This window comes from Cryptomeria japonica, chromosome 3 (assembly GCF_030272615.1).
Source record: "Cryptomeria japonica chromosome 3, Sugi_1.0, whole genome shotgun sequence".
Lineage (NCBI taxonomy): Eukaryota > Viridiplantae > Streptophyta > Pinopsida > Cupressales > Cupressaceae > Cryptomeria > Cryptomeria japonica.
In genome coordinates this window covers 797,934,082-797,957,394 of record NC_081407.1, presented here as the reverse complement: position 1 = coordinate 797,957,394, position 23,313 = coordinate 797,934,082, and positions in this window count along the sequence as shown.

Below are 23,313 nucleotides of genomic sequence, written 5' to 3'. Positions count from 1 at the left end.
GCTTCCTTTTTTTTGCTTGAGGAGAAGGGTTCTATTTATAGAAGAAATGGGGAAATGAAGGGTTAAGATTGAGTAATCTTAACAAGGGTTAGGATTGAAAGATATTCAATCCATGTGAGACTTTCAACCCAATCCCATGTTGACAAGCGTCACCATGAGGAGGCTTGAGAGGAGAGATAAGGAGCATTAAATGCTTGAAGGGACATGATGGTTACCCTAGTCAAAGAAATAAATGCTTTGAAGAGACACATGGGTTACATGAGGGTTAAGTTAGGGGTCAAAGTCCTTAACCATTAATGGTCATGTAAGAGCCATAAGTGGTTTGGAAGACTTTAGAGGTTAATTTGTTGAACACACAAAGCATTAATTGCTTTTCAAAGACTTTGGAGTCTTTGAGAAGTGACTCCAATTTGCTTAGGAATGTGACAATATTTAGGGGATGGATTAGGTTAATTAGGAAGGGTTTAGAAGAATCTAGAAGGGCTTTAGGCATGCAAGTGGATTTTGTAGGAAAATGCAAGTGGGAGAAATTTTGGTATTTTCAATTAAAATAAAATCATTTATTTCAATTAAATGGTGTAATTTGCATTTGGATAAATATTCAAATAAATATTAATTTATTTAAATGAGAAAAAGGAAGATAAAGCATTAAAATGCTTGAAGACTTTGAGGGAAACCATTAAAGGCTTGAAGACTTTAAGGAAAACCATTAAAGTCTTAAGAAGACTTTAAGGGAAGCCATTAAGTTTGAAGACTTTAAAGCCATCAAGTTTGAAGACTTTAAGGGAAACCATTAAAGGCTTAAGAAGACTATAGAAGGAAGCCATCAAGTTTGAAGACTTTAAGGGAAACCATTAAAGGTTTCAAGTGGGTGAGGATAAATAGGATTTTAAATAAATAATTTATTTAAAATAGTTGTGCAACTTGCTTTTGTAGGAAAATACAAGTGGGTGGAGGATAAAGGTGATTTAAATAAATTATTTATTTAAAATAATTGTGCAACTTGCTTTTGTAGGAAAATACAAGTGGGTGGAGGATAAAGGTGATTTAAATAAATTATTTATTTAAAATAATTGTGCAACTTGCATTTGTAGGAAAATACAAGTGGGTAGAGGATAAAGGTGATTTAAATAAATGTTAATTTATTTAAATGTGAGAGGTGGGATTTTGGGGGATTTAAATAAATATTAATTTATTTAAATGTGAGAGAAGATTTAATTAAATAAATATGATTTATTTATTTAATTAATGGTCTGAATTTGGTTAAGTGAATTAAATCAAATAAATTGAATAATTTATTTAATTAATAGGAGAAGAGGGTTAAGATGAATTAATTAAATATATTAATTTAATTAATTATTGATTGATGGTTAAATAATCAAATAAATACTAAATATTCATTTAATTAAGTGGACAGATTTATGTGACTACATTTGCCCCTCTTTGAGACGGTGCGGTTTATCGCGTCGTTTCAAAGAAAGAAAAATAGGTGTGAAGAAATGCCCCATAAAATGTAAATTTAATGGGTGGTATGCCCCCTCGAGAGATGGGCCGAATTTTTTTTAAAAAAAAATCAGGCAGTCTCTCGAAAAAGAATGAAAAGTGGAGGGGATGTAGAATAGAAGAAATTAGAACTAATGATGAAAGAATGGGAGAAAATGGAGTGAATATGAAGAAACAACAAGCCAATGAGTACCCTGAGGTCATGCAAGAGATACATAGCAGATGTAGTGTGGGGTTTGGATTGATGCTATACAATTGATCAAAATTGGTTGGACAATCTAGTGCAATCGGTTTAATTGCCCCAGTCAAGTCAAAGCATGACAGTTGATGTCAGTTGTTTGTTTGGACATGATAAAGTCTGAGTAAGTGAATCAAAGTGACCTGTTGGTGACTTAGACAATTGATGTAATTGCCCGATGAAGTCAAGGTATATGAAGCAAAATACTCGTTGAGACGTAGACAATTGATGTAATTGTCCATTGGATTGTGTTTGATTGGTTGATCAATTGATAGTGTGTGCGTGTGATGGATGGTTGTGGGGAATCATGGCAACCCCGTTGAGACTAGGTCATTGTGATAAATGCCTGATGTAGTCTAGGATTACCATAATCGATTACCTGTTGAGACCCGAAAATACTTGATCAGAGTATCTGTTGATAGTCTAGGTGTGTGGGAGTCGATGTATCAGTGTAGACAGAGTAACTGGCTTAATTTTGTGGATGAGTGAGGATGGGAAGCGATGAAGGGATTAGGATGATGTTGATGATCAAGATAGGGAGGGTGAGGGGGGATTTGATGTTAGATAGAAGATATGGAGGACTAGGACCGAGTCCTATGGAAGAAGATGAGTAAAATAGAGTATGCATTATTATGACTATGTATGCATGATATACAGCTATTATGAATGTATGGATGGGTGGAATGCAACGATTTGCAATATATATAGATGAGATGGAATGATGATCCATGGTGCTTTATTTTTCATCATTGAGCTTTAAAATGTTGTAAGAAAATACAAGCAACTTGACATAAAGATTCAAGATGACCAGAGTATTTCTTACATGGATTTTGATATAGCAAGTTAATACAAGCAACTTGATATAATGGATCAAGTTGACCTGAGTATTGCTTGCAGAACAGGCAAGGATTATCTCCTTTCATGCATGACTTGGACCGTCCTCCTTGATCTTAGGCTGATCATATCCTGAGACAAGTGCATACCGTAATAAGAGATAAAACCTTTATCCAGTTTGGATGAGGTAGGAGGAACCAAAGAAAGAGAATTGTACCTGCAAACAAACAATATATACATAAAGAATAAAGAATATGGATCCTTGGTAATGGTTCATGCTCATATGGTCGAGGTATACGCTGTAGTCAGCAAGCCATAGTGATCTATGACTGTATTTTTGCCTATGATCACATAGCTTAGTGAACTTCCCACGTAGACACCATTAGTACATGCCCCAGAACTTCATCGGAATAATGTGTCGAAGATACACAAACAATGCCGTAGGAACCAGATATAAATTACTAGACCATAAATCAACCAAGTATTTGATAGCGTAAACAGAATTTTCTTGTCAAAGAAAATGTCATCTTGTCTTTGTTTTGGTAAGGAAGGATGCATCCTTGTTGAAGACAGCTTGTGTGTTTGAAATTGACTGTTTGGTTTGATTGATAAGTGGTCATGTGTTTGGAGTATGTCGCAATGTTTGTTTGGGATCTGCTCAAATGGGTATGTACAATGTATTGCCATGTTTTTTTTGTTTGATTTTTTGATGTTTTCTGATGTTTTTGGATTTTGTGAGACGTTTTTTGAATATTTTTGGATTTTGAAGTGTTTTGAATGTTTTTGGTTTTTTGAAGTGTTTTGGATGTTTTTGGATTTTGAATTTGTTTTGAATGGTTTTGGATTTGGTGAGATAGTTTTAAATGAACTTTAATGAATCACAAGACAATGTAGAATCCACTTCCATCAATAGGTTAAAGGCATTGCCCCCAGTTTAGACATGACTATAAAAAAGCGGGATGCAGGATGCATGTAGTACTTTCTTGGATTTGTAGATTTATAACAAGCCATGGTTGATGGATGGATGGATGTATGTATGAAGTAGATGTGATTGCAACAAGTTTGAAAGACAATGGAGCCATAGCCTTTACGAGTGGCGCCTATTTGCCAGGTTTTTACCATCGTACTTACCCAAGGTGCCACCGGAGTGGTTGTTCACTGTTTGGATGCATGATTTTTCTTTACTTTTTTTGAATTTTTTATTTTTTTTTTTCAGGACATTTTTCTGAATGTTTTTGGTATTTTCTGGTATGTAGGGGAGCCTGATGCTCTGTACAGCTTAGGTATAAAACCATTTTAGGTGCATGTTGTTGATTGGATCTGCAAGCGGTTCTCCTTCTGATGTAGCCAACTGATATGCCCCGGACCCGAATACAGCAGTGACAACATATGGGCCGAGCCAGTTTGATTCAAACTTGCCCTGATGTTCTCTGTTTGGTTGGTTACGAGGATTCTCTCGTAGAACAAGATCACCTACCTCAAATGTACGAGATCTAACTCAGTGATTGTAGCTTCTGCTCATGCGCTGCTGATAGGCTTTCAGGTGATTGTATGCAGCTTGTGGTTTCTCATCAAGTAACTCTAAGTCCTGAAGACGGGATACTCTGTAGGCTTCATCATCGATGAGATTGTGCAAGGAAACCCATAATGATGGTATCTCAACCTCAATAGGCAAGATAGCTTCTGCACCATAGACCAATGAATAAGGAGTTGCACCTGTAGGGGTTCGAATGCTAGTTCGATATGCCCATAGCGCTGGATTTAGTTGAACATGCCAATCACGGCCGACATCATTGACTGTCTTCTTTAGGATCCTCAATATGTTTTTATTGGATGCTTCGGCCTGGCCATTGCCTTGTGGGTAATAGGGGGTGGAAAAGCGATGTTGGATATGAAATTTTTCACAAAGTTCATGGGCATCCTAATTTTTGAAAGGAAGACCGTTATCTGTGATGATGGACATGGGTACACCATATCGGCAGATGATGTAGTTGAGGATGAATGAGGCGATCTGCTTGCCGGTGACTTGGGTAAGTGGAACAGCTTCGATCCACTTTGTGAAATATTCGGTGGCGGTAATAATGAATTTATGGCCATTGGATGAAGATGGATGAATCTTACCCACAAGGTCAAGGCCCCATTGATAGAAAGGTCATGGTGTTGTGATTGGTTGCAGTTCCTGGGCTGGTGCATGTATCAGGTCGCCATGAACTTGACATTTCTTGCATTTTCTGACAAAGTAGTAGGAATCCTTTTCCATAGATGGCCAATAATATCCAGCTCACATGAGTTTCTTGGCTAGTGATGGACCACTTGAGTGAGTCCCGCAAATTCCTTCATGGACTTCTTCCAAAGCCTTTGTTATCTCACCTTGTTCCAAACATCGAAGGAGAGTACCATCAAGACTGCGGCGGTATAGGGTTTCAGCAATAATGGTATATCGAGTAGTTTGGCGAATGAAGGTTTTACGTTGGTTATTTGATTGGTTGGGAGGAAGGGTGTGATCGTGGAGATAGGTGTAGAACTCACCGTACCATGGGGATTCAGAACCGACTAGGCGACATATCATTTCGAATTCGGGGATATCATAAGCGGGGATCCAAAGTTGTTCTACCAAGAACTCATAGCGTGTTGAATTCTGCGGAAGATCTAGGAGAGATGCGATGGTAGCCATAGCGTCAGCAGCTCGATTTTGATCTCTTGGTATCTGCTCAAAAGTGATAGTAGTAAATGATGTCTTTAGAGTGTCCACCATTTTCTTATATGGCATGAGTTTATCATCTTTGGTCTGATATTCATCTGTTGCTTGTCGAATGACTAGTTGGGAATCGCCATATACTTGCAGTTCTTGTAATTTCCATTGTACGGCTAACCTGAGTCCTGTGATCAAGACCTCATACTCTGCTATGTTGTTTGTGCATGGAAATGTGAGCCTGTAAGACTTCGGGATGCTATCACCCTGAGGTGTGATAAACAGAATGCCTACCCCCGAGCCGTGCCTAGTGTATGAACCATCAAAATATAGTTTCCATGGTTGTGTTATTGTGATCATGAATATCTCTTCATCTGGAAAATTGGAAATGAGAGGATGATCGCCTATGAGAGGCACATCAACCAACTGATCTGCAATAACCTACCCTTTGATAGCTTTACGATTGACATACTCAATGTCAAATTCACTTAGAATCATCACCCATTTGGCCAAGCGGCCTGTCAATGCTGCTTTGTTGAGTAAATACTTGAGTGGATCAATCTTTGCAATGAGTTGTACTTTGTGTGTTAACAGATAGTGCCTCAGTTTAGTGGCTGCTAAGATTACTGCTAAGCAAGCTCGCTCAATAGGTGTGTAATTGAGTTCATAGCCCACCAGTGTGCGAGAGATGTAGTAAACAGCACACTCTTTTCCTTCTGCATTATGTTGTGCCAGTAGTACACCCAATGTTGTACTGGTTGCTGAGATATAGAGTAACGACGGTCTACTTGGATCTGGTGGGATCAGCAATGGTGGATTCATGAGATAGTCTTTAAGCGTCTGAAATGCTTGCTGGCATCTGGCATCCCACTGAAAGCGGATGTTCTTGTGTAACAGATGTGTAAATGGGTGACACTTATCAGCCAATTGTGCAATGAATCTTTGGATGGATTGAAGTCGCCCTTGTAATGTCCTTAGCTGACTGATATTCTTTGGTGGTGGCATGTCCATGATTGCTTTTACCTTTGCTGGTTCAACCTCAATACCTTTGCTTGAGACAATGTATCCTAGAAGCTTCCCGGAGGTCACTCCAAAGACACATTTCTTTGGGTTGAGTCAAACATGGTATTGTTCCAGTCTATCAAAGATTTTATCTAAGATGTGGAGATGCCCTTCTCTGGTGAGTGATTTTGCTAGTAAGTCATCAACATAGTCTTCCATCATAGTATGCATCATGTCATGGAAGATGGTGGTCATTGCTCTTTGATAGGTTGCTCCTGCATTCTTTAGACTGAAAGGCATCACAGTCCAGCAATATGTGCCCCATGGACAGGTGAAGGCTGTCTTATGTTGGTCCTCTGGTGCAATCTTTATTTGATTGTATCTTGAAAAGCCATCCATGAGTGAAAGCATGGCATGTCCTGCTGTCAGATCCACTATGATGTCGATATTTGGTAGGGGGAAGTCATCCTTAGGACATGCCTTATTCAGATCTCTAAAGTCAGTACACATGCGGATGCCCCCTTTTGGTTTGCCAACAGGCACAATGTTGGAGATCCATTCTGCATAATCAATTGGCCTAATGAAACCAACATCTAGGAGTTTCTTGAGTTCTGTTTTGACTAGCACTGCAATCTGAGGATGCATCTTACGAAGCTTCTGCTTGACAGGTTTGGCTCCTTCTGCTACGGTGAGGTGATGCATGACTAAATCAGGATCAAGCCCAGGCATGTCTGCATATGACCATGCAAAGTTGATCTGACGTTTTTGGAAGAACTCTATAAATTTAGGTTGTTCCTCTAGAGTGAGAAGAGATGCCAGATGTATGAGATGAGGATTTTCAGGAGTCCCCACATTGTATTCTTTGGTTTCCTCGATGAGAATCGTTGATCGTTCCTGTTGTGTACTAGCAGGGAGAATGTCAAACCCTTCATCCTCAGGCGCCTCAGAGAGGTTTTCACCATTGGATACGCTCTTTCTTTTTACTTTTGTTGGATCAAACAGTGCCACAGTGTGGTTTTCACTAGAAGATCCATGTTTTAATGTTATATTTTTGCAGCTGAAAGGTTTGGCATCCACCCCGAAGTATGCTGCGCTATTAAGTTCAATGGAAAATCCAGCTTTTTGATCCCTGCTTGGTAGGTTATCCCTTAATTCCAAAAAGTCAATGATGGCCTCATCGTTTTGGAAGAGGTCAAGACATGGGAGATTTGGTTGGTTCCATTCAATGAGTTCAGGGTGGATAATGGGCATTACTTCATCGATTAGGTTAAGTGCGGGAGATGTATCAGTGAGGGTTAAGACGTTATGGTGAAGGTCGTTAATGGTACTCTCCCTGTCAAAATCAGGCATAGGATGAGACATAGGGTCAGTGGAAGATGTTTCCAGTTCGGGAACCCAAGTGGTCTTTATCTGTGCTTCTCCATAAACAGGGATATCTTTGCATGGCAGAGGTAGTGATGCATCTTCCTCATCTGAAGTATTAAGTTGTACCGAATCAAATTCCCATTCATGTGAGTCGATCTCTGAATCACTTTCCAGCATCCAATTGCTATACCATACTAGGATGTCTTTTGAGTTAAACACTGCAGGTGTGATTGGTTGATGTACCTTTGTAGTGATCGGTGCTACAGGAAGTTTGATGGGGATAAAAGAATCTGGCACAGGAAGTATCGGCAGTGTTGACTCAGTGGCTTCTGCAGGAACTGCTGGTACCATAGATGTTGTTGCAGGTTCTGATACAGTTGCTGCTGCTAATGGTACTATGGATGTAATGGTTGCTGCGAATTGGATTACTGGTTTGATTGGTGGGATGATTGGTATTGTAGATGGTTGTGTTGGGGTTGTGAGCCTCGATGGGGCAGTCGGGATGGTGCTTGAAGCTGCTTTGATAATGAAAGGTGTCCTTTTTGCAGTAGGTTGACATAATGGTTTGGTGGGTTTTCCTTTGAATTTGAGTTTAGGAAATATCTCTTTTTCAAAGCCTAGGCCTGTATTACCTTTGGGCTTTAATTCTGGTAGCAGAGGTTCATGTCGTCCTTGTTTGCAATATCCTAAAGCACTCTAACCATCATATCCCATTCTTTGCATAATGAGGAGACCTTTGCCATACTGATCTGTAGGAAGTCTAACTTGCGGTATATTAGTGGTGATGGGATCTTTATAGATCCAGTCCGCTAAGTCCTCATCTTGGGTTTCTTCTTCTTGACTCTCTCCAAGGATGAAAGGCATCAAAGCACATGCGGGCGTGTTTCGTGGTTGCTGGAGTAACTGTTGTGGTTTACCATGTGTTCGAGGAGAAGTGGGCATTTGTCCCACACAAAAGAGTTGACTCAAGTTGTATTCCCCGAGACCTTCCTCTGCTATTTTCATCTTAAGCTTTTCTTGCTTTGGTATAGTGGTGTTCGAACTGGCAAGAGAGGCTGGACTTATATATGATGTGGAGGAAATGGCTTCTCTATTATTAGGAACAGTAATCTCTGGTTGATGGCTAATATTATGGCAAAATGCAAAGGGGTTTGCATCACCCAGAATTGTGATCTCTACACCGTTATGTGGGAACTTGATACATTGATGGTAGGTAGATGGAACGGCTTGCATGGCATGTATCCAAGGTCTCCCTAATAATAGATTGTATGGCAGAGGAAGGTCCAGAACTTGACAGATGATGTGCTTTACCACAGGACCCACGCGGATTGGTAGTACCACAGCTCCTTTGGATGAACGCTCTGCATCGTCATAGGCTTTGATTGTGATCTTCTTATGAGGATCCACTGATTCTGCCGCATAGCCCAATGTTGTGACCAACTATAGTGTACAAATGTTCAGGCCTGCTCCATTATCGATCAAGACTCACTTGATCCTGTGTTGGTTGATAAAGCCTTCAATGTGTAGCGAACCATTATGAGGTTGCTGAAAGGAAGAGTTGTCACTTTCAGAAAAAGTGAGACAAGGTGATGACTTTAGACTTCCAACCATTGCTTGAAATTGGTCTGTATTCAGGTTTGCAGGGACTGACGCCTCTTGGAGTGCTTGATCCAAGATAATTTTATGAGATGGCGATAGACGCAAAAGCTCTAAAATGGATATAAGCGTAGGGGTTTTGTCTAATTGTTCCACAAGATTGTACTGCTTTGGGATGGAGGTGGTGCCTTGTGGAGCTGCCTTTATGGTAACTTTGTCGCGACACGTAACAACATTGCAATTTGAGTTGGGATTTTTGAAGGTTATAGTTGCAACTTGTTCATTGGCATCATACAGATGATTTACAGTGTAATTATACGCAGCCTGTGTATAATCAGTGGTATCAGTGCCTCGCCTAGAAGTGGAAGGACCCCTTTGATCTTATGATGGAAGTGGATTTTTGAACATCAGATGATCATTATTTGTTGTTTTTGGGTCATGTCCTTCAATTTCAATTTCTCCTCGATCAATAAGATCTTGAATGAGATCTTTCAATCGGTGACAATTACTTGTCTTGTGCCCTCTTCCTTGATGGAATTCACAGTGTTCAGTATCTCTCCACCGTGCCGGTTTGACCTGAGGCTCATAGTTTGATAGTTTAGGTAGAGTGACCAAATTTTGAGAAATGAGTTGTCGCAATACTATTTCAATGGGTTCCCCTAAGGGAGTGTATGTGCATTTCTGTTTTTGTTGACGAGGTCTAGGTTCATCGTGAGATGTGATGTGACCTTGATTAGAAGGAACATTTGTGTTGTTTTGAGGTGGAGGATTTTGTCCTGCAAACCGAACCACAGGTTGTGCGTTTTGGATAGTCTGGGCATCCACAACCCCATCGTTGACGATATTCTTGTTTTTATTCCAGAAGCTTGGTTTATCACTATTGAAGCACGGGCGAGGACCATCTTTTGGTTCATTAAAGATTTTGATGTGTCCTTTCTTGATGAGTGCCCGTTCACATTTTAAACCCTTGGTGATCATATCATTAAAAGAGTCTGTGTCTTTGACATCCAGGTGAAATTCCATTTCTTCGTTTAAGTTGGAAATGAATATTTCCACTAGTTTTCGTTCAGGTAACTGAAGAGAACGTCTGCTAGACATTTGGCGCCATCGTTGCAGGAATACTGAGAATAGTTCACCTGGTTTTTGTTTGGTGTTGCACAGATCAGCCATGGTGATGTCGCGTTCAATGTTATGAGAGTAATGAGCGAGGAATTTTTGGATAAGTTCCTCAAATGTTCTAATGCCACCCGGTAGTCGAGAAAACCATGATGTGGTTGTTCCTCCCAAGCTTTGGGGAAAAAGGCGCATTAGGTATGTGTCTTCATATGCTACTTCGAGACAAGCAGAATGAAATTCTCAGACATGATCGCGGGGATCCCCCTTTCCTCTATATTTTTCAAATTTGGGTGTTTCGAATCCTCGTGGAAATGGTGGCATGTAAAGATTCCTATCAAAAGGATAGGGACAGATGTCATTGAGTGAGAATTGGTTAGTCTTGACACCACTATGAAGCTGTTGGGCGAGATTCTCGACTTGTTGCCGCAACATCTCCATTTCATTTGGAGGAGGAGGTGGTGGGTTACCTCGAGGAATGTTATATCTGATGGGATCTCTACCTCTTTCCTCTTCATGGTGACTTTTTCTTTCTGATGCTTGTCTTAATTGGGCAAGATCAAAGTCAGAGGGGAGTTTTGCTCCTTCTTGAGCGAGTCTTAAGAAGTGAGCATCCGCATTGCTCCTGAGTATTTCGTCAAAAAGTCTGTTAAAGAGAGGGTTATGCTGAGCCCTTTCTATTGTTGTAGGAGTGGGAGTACTTGGGTTTTCGTCATCTACATTTCCTCCAAGTGCTTCTTGAAATTCATTGAGATTTTCCTCTTCTTCTTCTTCCCTTTCTATTTCTCGTTGCCTGGACTGTGATCGGGTTTGGGCCATTTTGTTTATAAGCTTTTTGTTGAAGTTGTGTGAAAATGATGATGAGTTTTTGTTGAAATGAGAGATTGGTGGTTGGTGAATTGTGTTGCACGTGGATCTCTAACACCTTTAAGGTGGATGTAACCGAAATTCCTTCTTTGAATTGCTTATTTGTTTGATAAGTTTTGATGTGATAAGGTGTAGAGAAATCTGAGATGTGTTACAGATTTAACTACCTAGTAATGAGAGGATTCACTCATGAACTAGTTTTAACCTGCGTAGATGTGTCTCTTAGGATGAGCTTATCCTAGATGTAGAAACAATATAAAAAGTGATGTGATGTGTTTGATTCAAGCAATATCTAAAAAGAGAACTTGGGACAAGAACCTCTTAATGTTTTGAGAGTTGAGACGGATTGATGATGAAGTGATGATGTATGAGTGAGATGATGGATGAAAATGTTTTCAACTTCAATAAAAACTTTGTGTTACAAATGGGACAAACTCTATCTCTTCCCTTTCGGGTGTTGGTGGTATTTCTCGAGCTGTGTTGTATGTGATACAGACGTTTGGGAAGAAGTTGGGATTAATCTTTCCTCCTTGGTTTTTGTGATAACTCAGAGCTCTATATTGCATAAAAGCTCTGTGATTCAATGATTCAGAATCAAATTCGTTTGTTTTTCCTTGAAGGTAGAGACGCACATGATGCAGAAAGACTCTATGTGAGACAAAGATTTGTCTATTTATATAGAAGAATTTCCTCCTTTTGATCAAAGCCTTTGAGCTCAATGGTCTTCTTTTCAAGTTGATATTCTAATGATGCTTCTTCTTTTGCAAGATGTGAAGAATGGTCATAAAATTTGACTCTTTGTTGTTTGTACCTTGTTTTTGATGTTTTTGGTTGTTTTGACAGATGTTTGGTTGGATGAATACTTTGTTTTTGGGAAGTGATTTTCTGATTTTTCTTTGACAAGAAAACAAAGCAAGCACACAAACACAAGAATGTTGCCCCAAAGGCACAAATGAGTATGGGTCTAGATCAACCCAATCCTTGGACTTTTATATAACCCTTCCTTTAGATGTATTTTAAGGTGTATTTCCAAAGCCTAAAGTCGGCTCAATTTGCACTTGGTCTTGACTAAAATGAACACACTTCAAACACTTTTTATCCCTAAGGTCAAATGGCCAGTTGTGATAAATTTAGCCCACATCTTGATATTTCTTCGACTTTGGTATTACATACCTTATGAATCCCGCCTTGGCAGGTAAGGATGTGATATACTAAGTCTTGCATGAGCATAACAAATAGATGATCCCTATGATGGGGGAGTCACCACTTTTATCAAGCCACAAGTGACTTTTCAAAAAGCTATGTTTCTACTCAAGGAAATATGTATGGTGAGTATCTTGGGAGCAAAACCATCTATGCTCTTGCACTAAATTATATCGCAAATATCCTCAATCAATAGAATGGGTGGGCTACTACTTAAAGGTGTTTAGTCATGTTCGATGTTTTTGGACATAAGTTCATTTTGCAGTGACTCACTTAAGAGCCTTGTAACTGGTGGTGGGGCCCATTTGTCCTTTCGGCCAGTTACACTGTAGGAACAGCTATACCCAAGGCTACAGCTTTTGCTCACACCTGATTTCTATAGCGGCTTGAAGGATTTACCGCTCGAGGTCGTTCCCAAGAGTGATGTGTCTCTTGGCAGGCCTCTCTTAAAAAGATAAAATTTTGAGTGTTACTAACACTTTTCTCTTGCACCTAGGACCACGAAAGCCAAGGGAGAGGATAGTGTGTGTTAGAAGTAGGACCACTCGACCAACTCTTTGCACAAGTGTGCCAAGCACGAAAAACACTTGTTCTTTTTAATCTGTCATTACAATGTGATCTAACTATTTGGAGATGTTGCTCCAACAGTCATGGTGTTCTTTTTAACTTCAAAGGCAAAATATTTTGTAAACTAGGAACTTTGAAATCCTAGTCAACTGAATTGAAAACACGTCTTGCTTGAAGTAAAATTGTTTTTGAGCTTAAAGGAAAAATGGCTTGTTCTTTTTAGATCGCCCAAAACAAAGTGTTGATTGTAAATTTCTTTTAAGTTGATGCAAGAAAATAAATTTTGTTTTGTTGATTTTAAGCACCAAAACGAAGTTTGTTTCCTAACTTGCAAGAAATAAAGTTGTTTTGTATAAGTTTGTGGTTCTTTTTACCTTGGAACAATGAAATTCTTTTTAAGAGCCCCAAACAAATGTGTGATTCTTTTTTAAAAGTCCAAATTTGAAATGTGAAGTTAATTTTAAACCAAAATAAAAAGTGAATTCATTTTTAAAACCAACTTCAAAAACAAGTTAGTAAAAAAATATAAATCTACTTTTTAATCTAATTTAAATCTGCACAAAAGAGAAAAATAGTTAATAAAATCTGCCTATTTGGTGGGCTTCTACAAGCCTAATTTTATTTTTTTTGGTTTTTTTTTTTTTGGTTACAAGGTGATTTGTACAACGTTTTGTTACAATAGCGCTAGTCTACGTTTGAACAGAGGCACTATTTAACACAAACGCACTAAAAGAAAGGGAAAGACAGAGAAGGGAAAAGCACTGAAACAAGGTGAATAGCGCCAAAATAATGTCAAACACACCAAAACAGTGTCAAAAGCGCAACCTGTGTGACATTTTCAACATTCAAACATGTTATTGGTTAAAAAAAAAGTTGATCTTTTTGGTGTTTGGATTCACGTCGGGTTCACCAAATGATGCTCTACAAAAAGGATTAGAAAATCTGTTTGATGGCAACACACACAAGAGCACAAGAAACAAACGTTAGTGTTAGCAACAAAAGATTATCCTAAACAGGCATATCAAGAGAGATATTAAGCATGAAATAGAAAGCATATAAACATAGAATAAAATAGCTAATCAAGATGCTCATAGTTGCTCCTCCCTTGTTCCTCTCCTCTCCAAGTCCCAAATGAGTGTAGCTCTCAGCTTTTAGCACTAGCCATGGATGCCATATGGAAATTCAAGATGGTTGAATATGATAAGCAAATGCCATGCAAATGTAGATAGTGATGCTATGAAAAAGCTCTATGCTAATACCAGTATAACAACAATACTCTAATGCTTCCTTTTTTTTGCTTGAGGAGAAGGGTTCTATTTATAGAAGAAATGGGGAAATGAAGGGTTAAGATTGAGTAATCTTAACAAGGGTTAGGATTGAAAGATATTCAATCCATGTGAAACTTTCAACCCAATCCCATGTTGACAAGTGTCACCATGAGGAGGCTTGAGAGGAGAGATAAGGAACATTAAATGCTTGAAGGAACATGATGGTTACCCTAGTCAAAGAAATAAGTGCTTTGAAGAGACACATGGGTTACATGAGGGTTAAGTTAGGGGTCAAAGTCCTTAACCATTAATGGTCATGTAAGAGCCATAAGTGGTTTGGAAGACTTTAGAGGTTAATTTGTTGAACACACAAAGCATTAATTGCTTTTCAAAGACTTTGGAGTCTTTGAGAAGTGACTCCAATTTGCTTAGGAATGTGACAATATTTAGGGGATGGATTAGGTTAATTAGGAAGGGTTTAGAAGAATCTAGAAGGGCTTTAGGCATGCAAGTGGATTTTGTAGGAAAATGCAAGTGGGAGAAATTTTGGTATTTTCAATTAAAATAAAATCATTTATTTCAATTAAATGGTGTAATTTGCATTTGGATAAATATTCAAATAAATATTAATTTATTTAAATGAGAAAAAGGAAGATAAAGCATTAAAATGCTTGAAGACTTTGAGGGAAACCATTAAAGGCTTGAAGACTTTAAGGAAAACCATTAAAGTCTTAAGAAGACTTTAAGGGAAGCCATTAAGTTTGAAGACTTTAAAGCCATCAAGTTTGAAGACTTTAAGGGAAGCCATTAAAGGCTTAAGAAATTTGAAGACTTTAAAGCCATCAAGTTTGAAGACTTTAAAGCCATCAAGTTTGAAGACTTTAAGGGAAACCATTAAAGGTTTCAAGTGGGTGAGGATAAATAGGATTTTAAATAAATAATTTATTTAAAATAGTTGTGCAACTTGCTTTTGTAGGAAAATACAAGTGGGTGGAGGATAAAGGTGATTTAAATAAATTATTTATTTAAAATAATTGTGCAACTTGCTTTTGTAGGAAAATACAAGTGGGTGGAGGATAAAGGTGATTTAAATAAATTATTTATTTAAAATAATTGTGCAACTTGCATTTGTAGGAAAATACAAGTGGGTAGAGGATAAAGGTGATTTAAATAAATGTTAATTTATTTAAATGTGAGAGGTGGGATTTTGGGGGATTTAAATAAATATTAATTTATTTAAATGTGAGAGAAGATTTAATTAAATAAATATGATTTATTTATTTAATTAATTGTCTGAATTTGGTTAAGTGAATTAAATCAAATAAATTGAATAATTTATTTAATTAATAGGAGAAGAGGGTTAAGATGAATTAATTAAATATATTAATTTAATTAATTATTGATTGATGGTTAAATAATCAAATAAATACTAAATATTCATTTAATTAAGTGGACAGATTTATGTGACTACAGGTAGTTTAGGTGACAATGTAATATAACTAATGATAATTACACTAACACTCACCCCCTCATTACATTGTTCCTACAAACGTACCCTTGAAATCACAAATTTCAACTTACTAAGGGACTCGCCTTAAGGCTTACATAACAAAATAAGTTCTGAATACAAAAAATAAATACACATTTTTTAGAAGATATTTCTTTGAAGAAACAAATCTTGAATTAGGTGGACCTCTATCAAGCTACCTCATAACCCTCGTAAGGGTGTAGCTCTGATCTAAATTCACAAGTTCTATTTTCCTCAAACTCTTGAACCACAGACATCAAATTATTGGACAACAATCCATACTAAGCTCTACACACATAAGGCTACATCAAGTTGTCGCTTGACCCTTGTAAAGGTATAATTATTTAGCATAGTATCATGAACTCTTTCAAAAAAAATCGATATTGAGTTCAATAGAAAATTCCTTAATTGTCTCCAAAAAAAAATCAATATATGTATTTTTCAAATTCATCAACACCAAAAAGGAAAGCTAAATGGAAATGCTTCTCATGGAAAGCACCATGTCAAAGAAAGAAACTAGCTTGTTGTGGCTATCAAGAGTACAGCCACCAAGTTCAAAATGGGTGAAGTGGTGGCATTGTTACTTTCTAAAACTAGCGTACCTATATTTTATAAATAAATTTTATGTAGATGACGCTGAGAGATATCAAATTTAAAAAATATTTACCTTTAGCATAAATAAATGAATTTCATATGATTTAATATTTATTAGAATTTAGTCTTATTTTAGAATATGAAATGATTTGCATGCAAAAAAAATAAAAAATATAAGTTTTTAAAATCTAGATTTAAATTTTAATTTTTTTTAAATTAGAAGTTTTTTTAAATCTAGATTTCAAAATATAATTTTTTTTTTACATTTAATTAATTAATAATAATAATAATAGGAAATTGCTTTCTAATTTAGATTTGTTTCTTTTAAATCTATATATATATAGTATTTAATCAAATAATAATAATAATAGTAGAAAGATGCTTTTTAATTTAGATTTTAGTCTTTAATTTATTTTTAAATTATCCACTATCTAGTCATAATAAATAATAATAATAGAAAGTTGCTTTTTAATTTAGATTTTAGTCTTTAATTTATTTTTAAATTATCCACTATCTAGTCATTAAAATTACATGGATAAAATAGGTGGGTGGGTGCCATTGTAGTGTTACCCCTCTCAGCGTAAAGATGAAGAGAAAGACTTCTAAGCTAGCTGAGGCAACCCTTATGGTTTGGGAATATCAAAAGAGAATGGCAAGAAGGACAAGAAATACAAAAGAGGTACATCCAAATCCTGAGGGATATCTAAGTCTCCTAGAAATTATAAGGCAAAGTGTCGGAACTACAAGAAAATCAGTCACTTATGTAAAGAATGTAAGGAGGAGAAAATAAGAAGAAAAGAAACCCCTCTAATTCAAATTTAATGAAATCCTCTCAAGATAACAGTGAAGCCTTTTTCATAGCCTTTGCAACGCTTGCAATGCAAGATGAGTGACTAATAAATTTGGACTTACCATTCTATATAACCTCTCATAAGGTTTCATTCATGAAGTATTAATAATATGATGGTGGGAAGGTGTATCTTAGTGATGAATCTCATCTAAATATCATTGGTTCTGAAAGAGCCAAAAATTGATTCCTTTATGGCAGAATGAAGGGTATTGATGGAGTTTTGCATATCTTGAGTTTGGCATGGAACCTATTTTTTTAAAGTAATTTGAGTGATGTAGGTAGACCTGTACGTTATTTTCTCACTAGGTGGATTCAAGATTACCACTGGGGCTATGGTTTTTGCTAAGGGGGTTTAAATTGGCAAGTCTTATAGAAGTTAGATGCACGCATCGTGCATTAGTACATTTGTAGATCTGAAGAAGACGACTTTAGATTCTTCATCATCACCATTAGATCAAGCTATTAAGAGGTATGTTACTTCTACATCTAATGGTCATGATTTCTAGGTACCCATGGGTGCAAGTGCTTTGGAGATGAAACATCCAGAGGAGAAGATAATTCTATGGCACCAAAGAGTTGGACACATTGATGAGAAAGGTCACAAAACCATGAAAAATAAATGCCTTATTAAGGGGCTTGATGATTGTAATCTTTAATTTGACTTTTGCAAATACTACATTTATGGCAAACAAAATTATGTTTAATTTTACTCTAGCTCTCATAAATCTTCTGGGTTGTTGGATTTAATTCATTCTAATGTTATTGGTCCTATTAATGTAAAGATGTAAATCATGCTAACTTCACTAATAGCCGAAATACTCTTTATTCTTAAATAAACTTATAGATCAGTTAATAAGTCTATTTCATTCCAATTTCCTATCCATTGCTTTATTTGATCATTCCATTACAAGTTGTAGTAAGTTCAAATAACAAAATAATACAAAGTAAAGGGTGAGATGCGTCTGTTGATCTACAACCCAAGCTATCTTCAATGCAATCTTTAGCATGAAGACGAGAACAAGATTCAGTCGCTTTTTCTGCCCAACCTTGAAGCTTACACTTCCCCATAATTCTTAGTCAATCAGGGTGAACTCACAAAGCTGGTTCCCACTTTCGCCAACGAAGGAATTTGGTGAAAGTGGGGAGTTTATTTTTTGAGGGGTTCAAGCGAAATAGGCTTGTTCAATCGAACTACCCCTCTGAATTTGAGTGAACCGGCTTGCGATCGTGGGTTCCCTTGAACCACGTTTGGTTGGAGCGAACCCATCAAAATATTAATATGGGCCAAAATTAAGCTCATGGGTTCAAGCGAATTGGGGTTCGCTCGAACCCTTTATGGTTCGAGTGAACCCAATTCGATCGAAGCACTATTCATTTGAATCGTGTTGTTAGAGGTTTCTCCCAAAAACTTTCAGAGTTCTGAAGAATTTATGACTTCGGAGCTCTGGTTCAAAGCACGAATGAAATAATCTTGAAAACCCTAAAATATTAGATGGTAGTACTCGGAGCAAGCTTTCCAATGAGTATAATTTTGTTATATTTTGAATTTATTATGTTCTTGTTTTTTTAATTTTATGGAAAATTGGTTTTTCACCGAACATGAACTTCTCTGTTAAACGCATTGGGAAAAATAAGAAACTAATTCAAAAAAATTCTGAAAAATATCTAAGCCCCAGGTATTGATGTCTTCTTTCTAACAAAAAAAAAATTGAGAATTTCGATATATATAGAACAAGTTATGTTTTCAAACTTGAACCTATGTCTGAATTATTACTGGTCGGACTTCAAAACTTTATAAAATGAAAAATATTGAACATATCACTATCAAACCAAATGCAAGCCCTAGATATTGATGTTACAAACCAAAATTCAAAATAATTGAGTTTTTATCATTTATAGAAAAAAAGTTATGCATTCCGGGAGGCACATCACTCTTAAAAAATGTACTTTGTTGTAAAAAACTACTTTTCGAGGGAGATGGAAAAACAAATTTAAAAATCCTTCAAAAAAATTTGAAAAAAATGTATATAGAATCTACAAACAAAATGCTACAAATCACTAATTTACATCATCTTCAAATTTTTAATAGTTTAAAAGTTATAGTTCTCGGAAGTTGAAGATTATTTTAAAAATGTTCATCTCAGTGTCAAAAGTGGCAAAAAAGTGGGAACCATTATTGTGAGTTCACCCATCAAGAATACCCGACCCTGCACAAATTGCTTAGCAAAAGAATTTGAAAGACAAGATGGAATCCGATGCGTGCCTGATGATACATGCAATTCATTTTTCTAATTCCATTAAGAAACATGCAAGACCAATCAAGGATGTGGTAGAGTGGATAAATAAAATAATTCCATCTATTTCAATGGTTATTCAATTGATTACCCGGCCGAGTATAATGCCATGCATAGAAAATAATATAGTTTGGAAAAAGCAAACTCTCTCTCTATAATCCCCTTCGGCACCCGTCTTGAAAGGTAAATTTCCACAAACACAAGCCTATCTAGCTTTGTTCACATGAATCTAGAATAAATATATACAGAAGACAATCTTTCGTCTTTCAATTCTAGCTTCCTATTCCTCATAAAAATACAATGTTTTAAGAAGACAATCTTTCGCCTTTCAATTCTAGCTTCCCATTTCTCATAAGATAAAAATATAATGTTTAAAGAAGACAATCTTTCGTTAAGTAGAAATAGAAAGAATCAATCTTTCATTAAAACCAATTCTATCTGACAGGAAGCAATCTTTCATGGATAAACAAATATACATCTGAAAGAGAACAATGTTTCGCTTCTATCTTTCAAGCAATTTAAAGACAAGATTAAAATATTAAGGTGGTGTAACACATGTATGTATCTTTACATAGAAATTGAATAAAATGAGTACACATTCTTTTATTCAATTATCAAAACATTTAAATAGCGTAATCATTAACATGCATTCCATTTCTTATGGTTTAGAATTCTAAGTTTATATCATCTAAGCTCTCTATCTTTCCATGTGTCTTGGTTCATTTACCTCTTTTCTTGAACAACATATTTAGTTTAATACTAATATGTGACTTTTCATGATTTAAAAACTCAACTCACTGATTTTACTAATTTTCCATAACAACAATCTAACATGATGAAAAATCATAAAGCGCCTATCTATATGGCTTTTCAAATGAGACACATGATAACCATCTTTACTTTGCATGCAATGATCTAATTTGAAAGTGTAAGTCTTTTCTTTATGATATCAAAACAAACTTCACTATTTAATAAGTCATTATCCTAGTATTTCATCTTCTTCGTGGTTTAATTTCAAAGTTTCTCTCTCTATCCTCTTACTCTATTTCTAGAGGATTGGGTGATCTAATTTCTGAGAGTTTCAAAGTTTATCAACAAACTTTAAGAAAATATTTCACTATTGTATCTATATTTACATGAACGGAATTTTAAACAATTAAAAATGATTCATATCGTGACTCTAACTCTTTCATTGGAATATTGCATAAATCTAAAACTAGATCATTCTTTAAAGAATATCTAAAGCAACCTATAAGAACTTCCTCCCATTCTTTAGAATCTTCCATGCATGTTCATAGTTATTTTATCAAATGTACCTCATAATGCATTTCTCTATATGACTATTCAAAAGAGAATTCAAGCAATTTTGTTCTAATCATGGCTTGTCTTAATCAAATCCCTTTCTACTAACCATTGCACTATTTTACGACTTTCTCACTATCCTTTCTAAATGCATATTGACCAAAAATAGAAGTAGATCCTACCTCCTTATGCTTTGTTACTGGCTTGAGGTGAAGGTCTCGCTTTCCTCCTCTAATATGCCTACTCCTCCTTGGATGATGGTTCACAATACTTTGTCGATTATTCTACTATTCCTCTCTATTCTTCTTTCTATCTCTTTTCTAAAATTTCCTCTCTAATCTCTTTTGTCAATCTTCTGTCGTTCTTCCTTTCTGATCTTCTTCCTATCTTCCTTTGTGTATTCCCTCGAGCCTTTGCTACTACTTATACTATTTTCCCTCTACATTAGCTGCTACATCTTTGGCTTTGACTTAGCGAAGACTTTGAAACCTCTGCTAAACACTAAAGGTTCCCTTGGCCTTCGACTATTGTTCTCTGCAGTCGTGGAGAGCTGAGTTGACCACCTCTCACAATGGATAGTGGAGGAGTTTTAGTTATCTGCAGACTTCACTATTGGTTTATCGTGGGAAGAGGGAGTTAATTGCCAAGTCGACTAGTATCGACTAACACATGGTATGCAAGGTTTAAATAAAACTAAATTCTTATTACATATGTTGTTTCAAGACATTAACCTCGGTGGGTTTACATGGGCTGGTAAACCACATTTCCTATTGACCATTCCACGTTATATGGTAATGTGAAAGTACCACGTAGGCGTGCTTATTTGCAGGACAGAGTTGTAATATATCAAAACACTATGAATACCAAATTTACCTCCTATTCGAACTCAAAGAGTTTGTTGTAATTACAAACACTGTTGGTATTTTGCAGAGTTGACACACTTGTCGACTTCCTTCTGCTATAAGGTTATGTGGGGTAATCAGTGTTTGTAATCGACCTCCACTCCTTTCCAATTAATATGTTATGTGGGTTAGTTGACTATGACTTGCATTAAAAACCTGCCACCATATTGGATATGTGGCTTCCAAATATGTTGCTTTCATGCATATATTATTCAATAAAGTTTCAGTTAAACTCATGCATAATGTATATTGTTTAATTGCATTGTTGATATTATCTCCTATCTACAAGGCATTTGGCTACGTGGAATAATCCTCATAGTGCTCATGTTTCGTAGCACAAAGTCCTTATCCCGTTTGTACTCAATGAGTTTGATAAGGTGATAAGTCGATATTAATATCGATCTCTCTTCATGCAAGTCATTTCTACGTGTCTTAGTAATTTTCCAAGTGTTAGTGTATGATTAGAACACTTCAAGTTGACTCTAGTCATGTCGACTTCCTCTAACATGCATTATAAATCCACCAATATTTCAAACAGGTCGGTATTTATATATCAACAAAAATATATAACATAAACTAGTTAACATGTTCTTTAATAAACCATTTTCCATAATTATATATATATATTGGATTTTCATTAAATAATTTAATTTCATAAATCTATTTACATATACAATAATTACATATGTATTTATAAGTACATGATCGAATTATTATTAGAACTCATATGCATATATATAATACATACATATATATATATATATATATATATATATATATATTTATTTATTTATTTAATCTCAAATGATTACGTGTAGGTATAAACAAAATTCATGACGTAATTAAATTTCAGGATCATATATAATAACTATTTAGATATATATGTATATGATTGAATCAATATCTCATATACATATATATGTTATACTATTATCAAATTACCAAAGTAAATTCATAAGTACGATATTTCATATATTTATACATATATGCACATAAAGAACGTATAACCCTACGATCAATATTCATATCTAACCCATTAACAAAACAATCTTACTTTAAAATAAGACATAATATTTCACATTCACTCATTCAACTTGGATTTAATTCAATCATCGCTCAAATCATGCAATAAATGCACATGAATAAACATTTAAATCAATCTACTACTCATTCCAATTTAAACAAACACTCAAATAAGGTCATTTAAATCATCCATCATTACAAGATGCAAATTATAAATCCTAATGTGGTGTGTGAGAGATTCCATCTATTCTAACGAAATCCAACAGCTAAGACAACTCTACCTGAACCATGTTCTCGCATTCGTCTGCATTCACCAATTCCTGCATTCACTTGCACTCAGTTGCTCATTAGCAATGACGATCCCAATTTTGCAATAAAAATTATTATTGATCATTCAACTGTATATAAATCATTTCAGTGCATTTGATCTCCTATCTTATTTCGTTATCAGTTCCATTTTCATTTCATTTCAATTTCATTTGAAAAATAAACATTATTTTCCTAATTAAATAATTATGGAAAAATAGGGTTTGTGACAATTAATGTTCCTTCGATTTCTAAATCTATATATT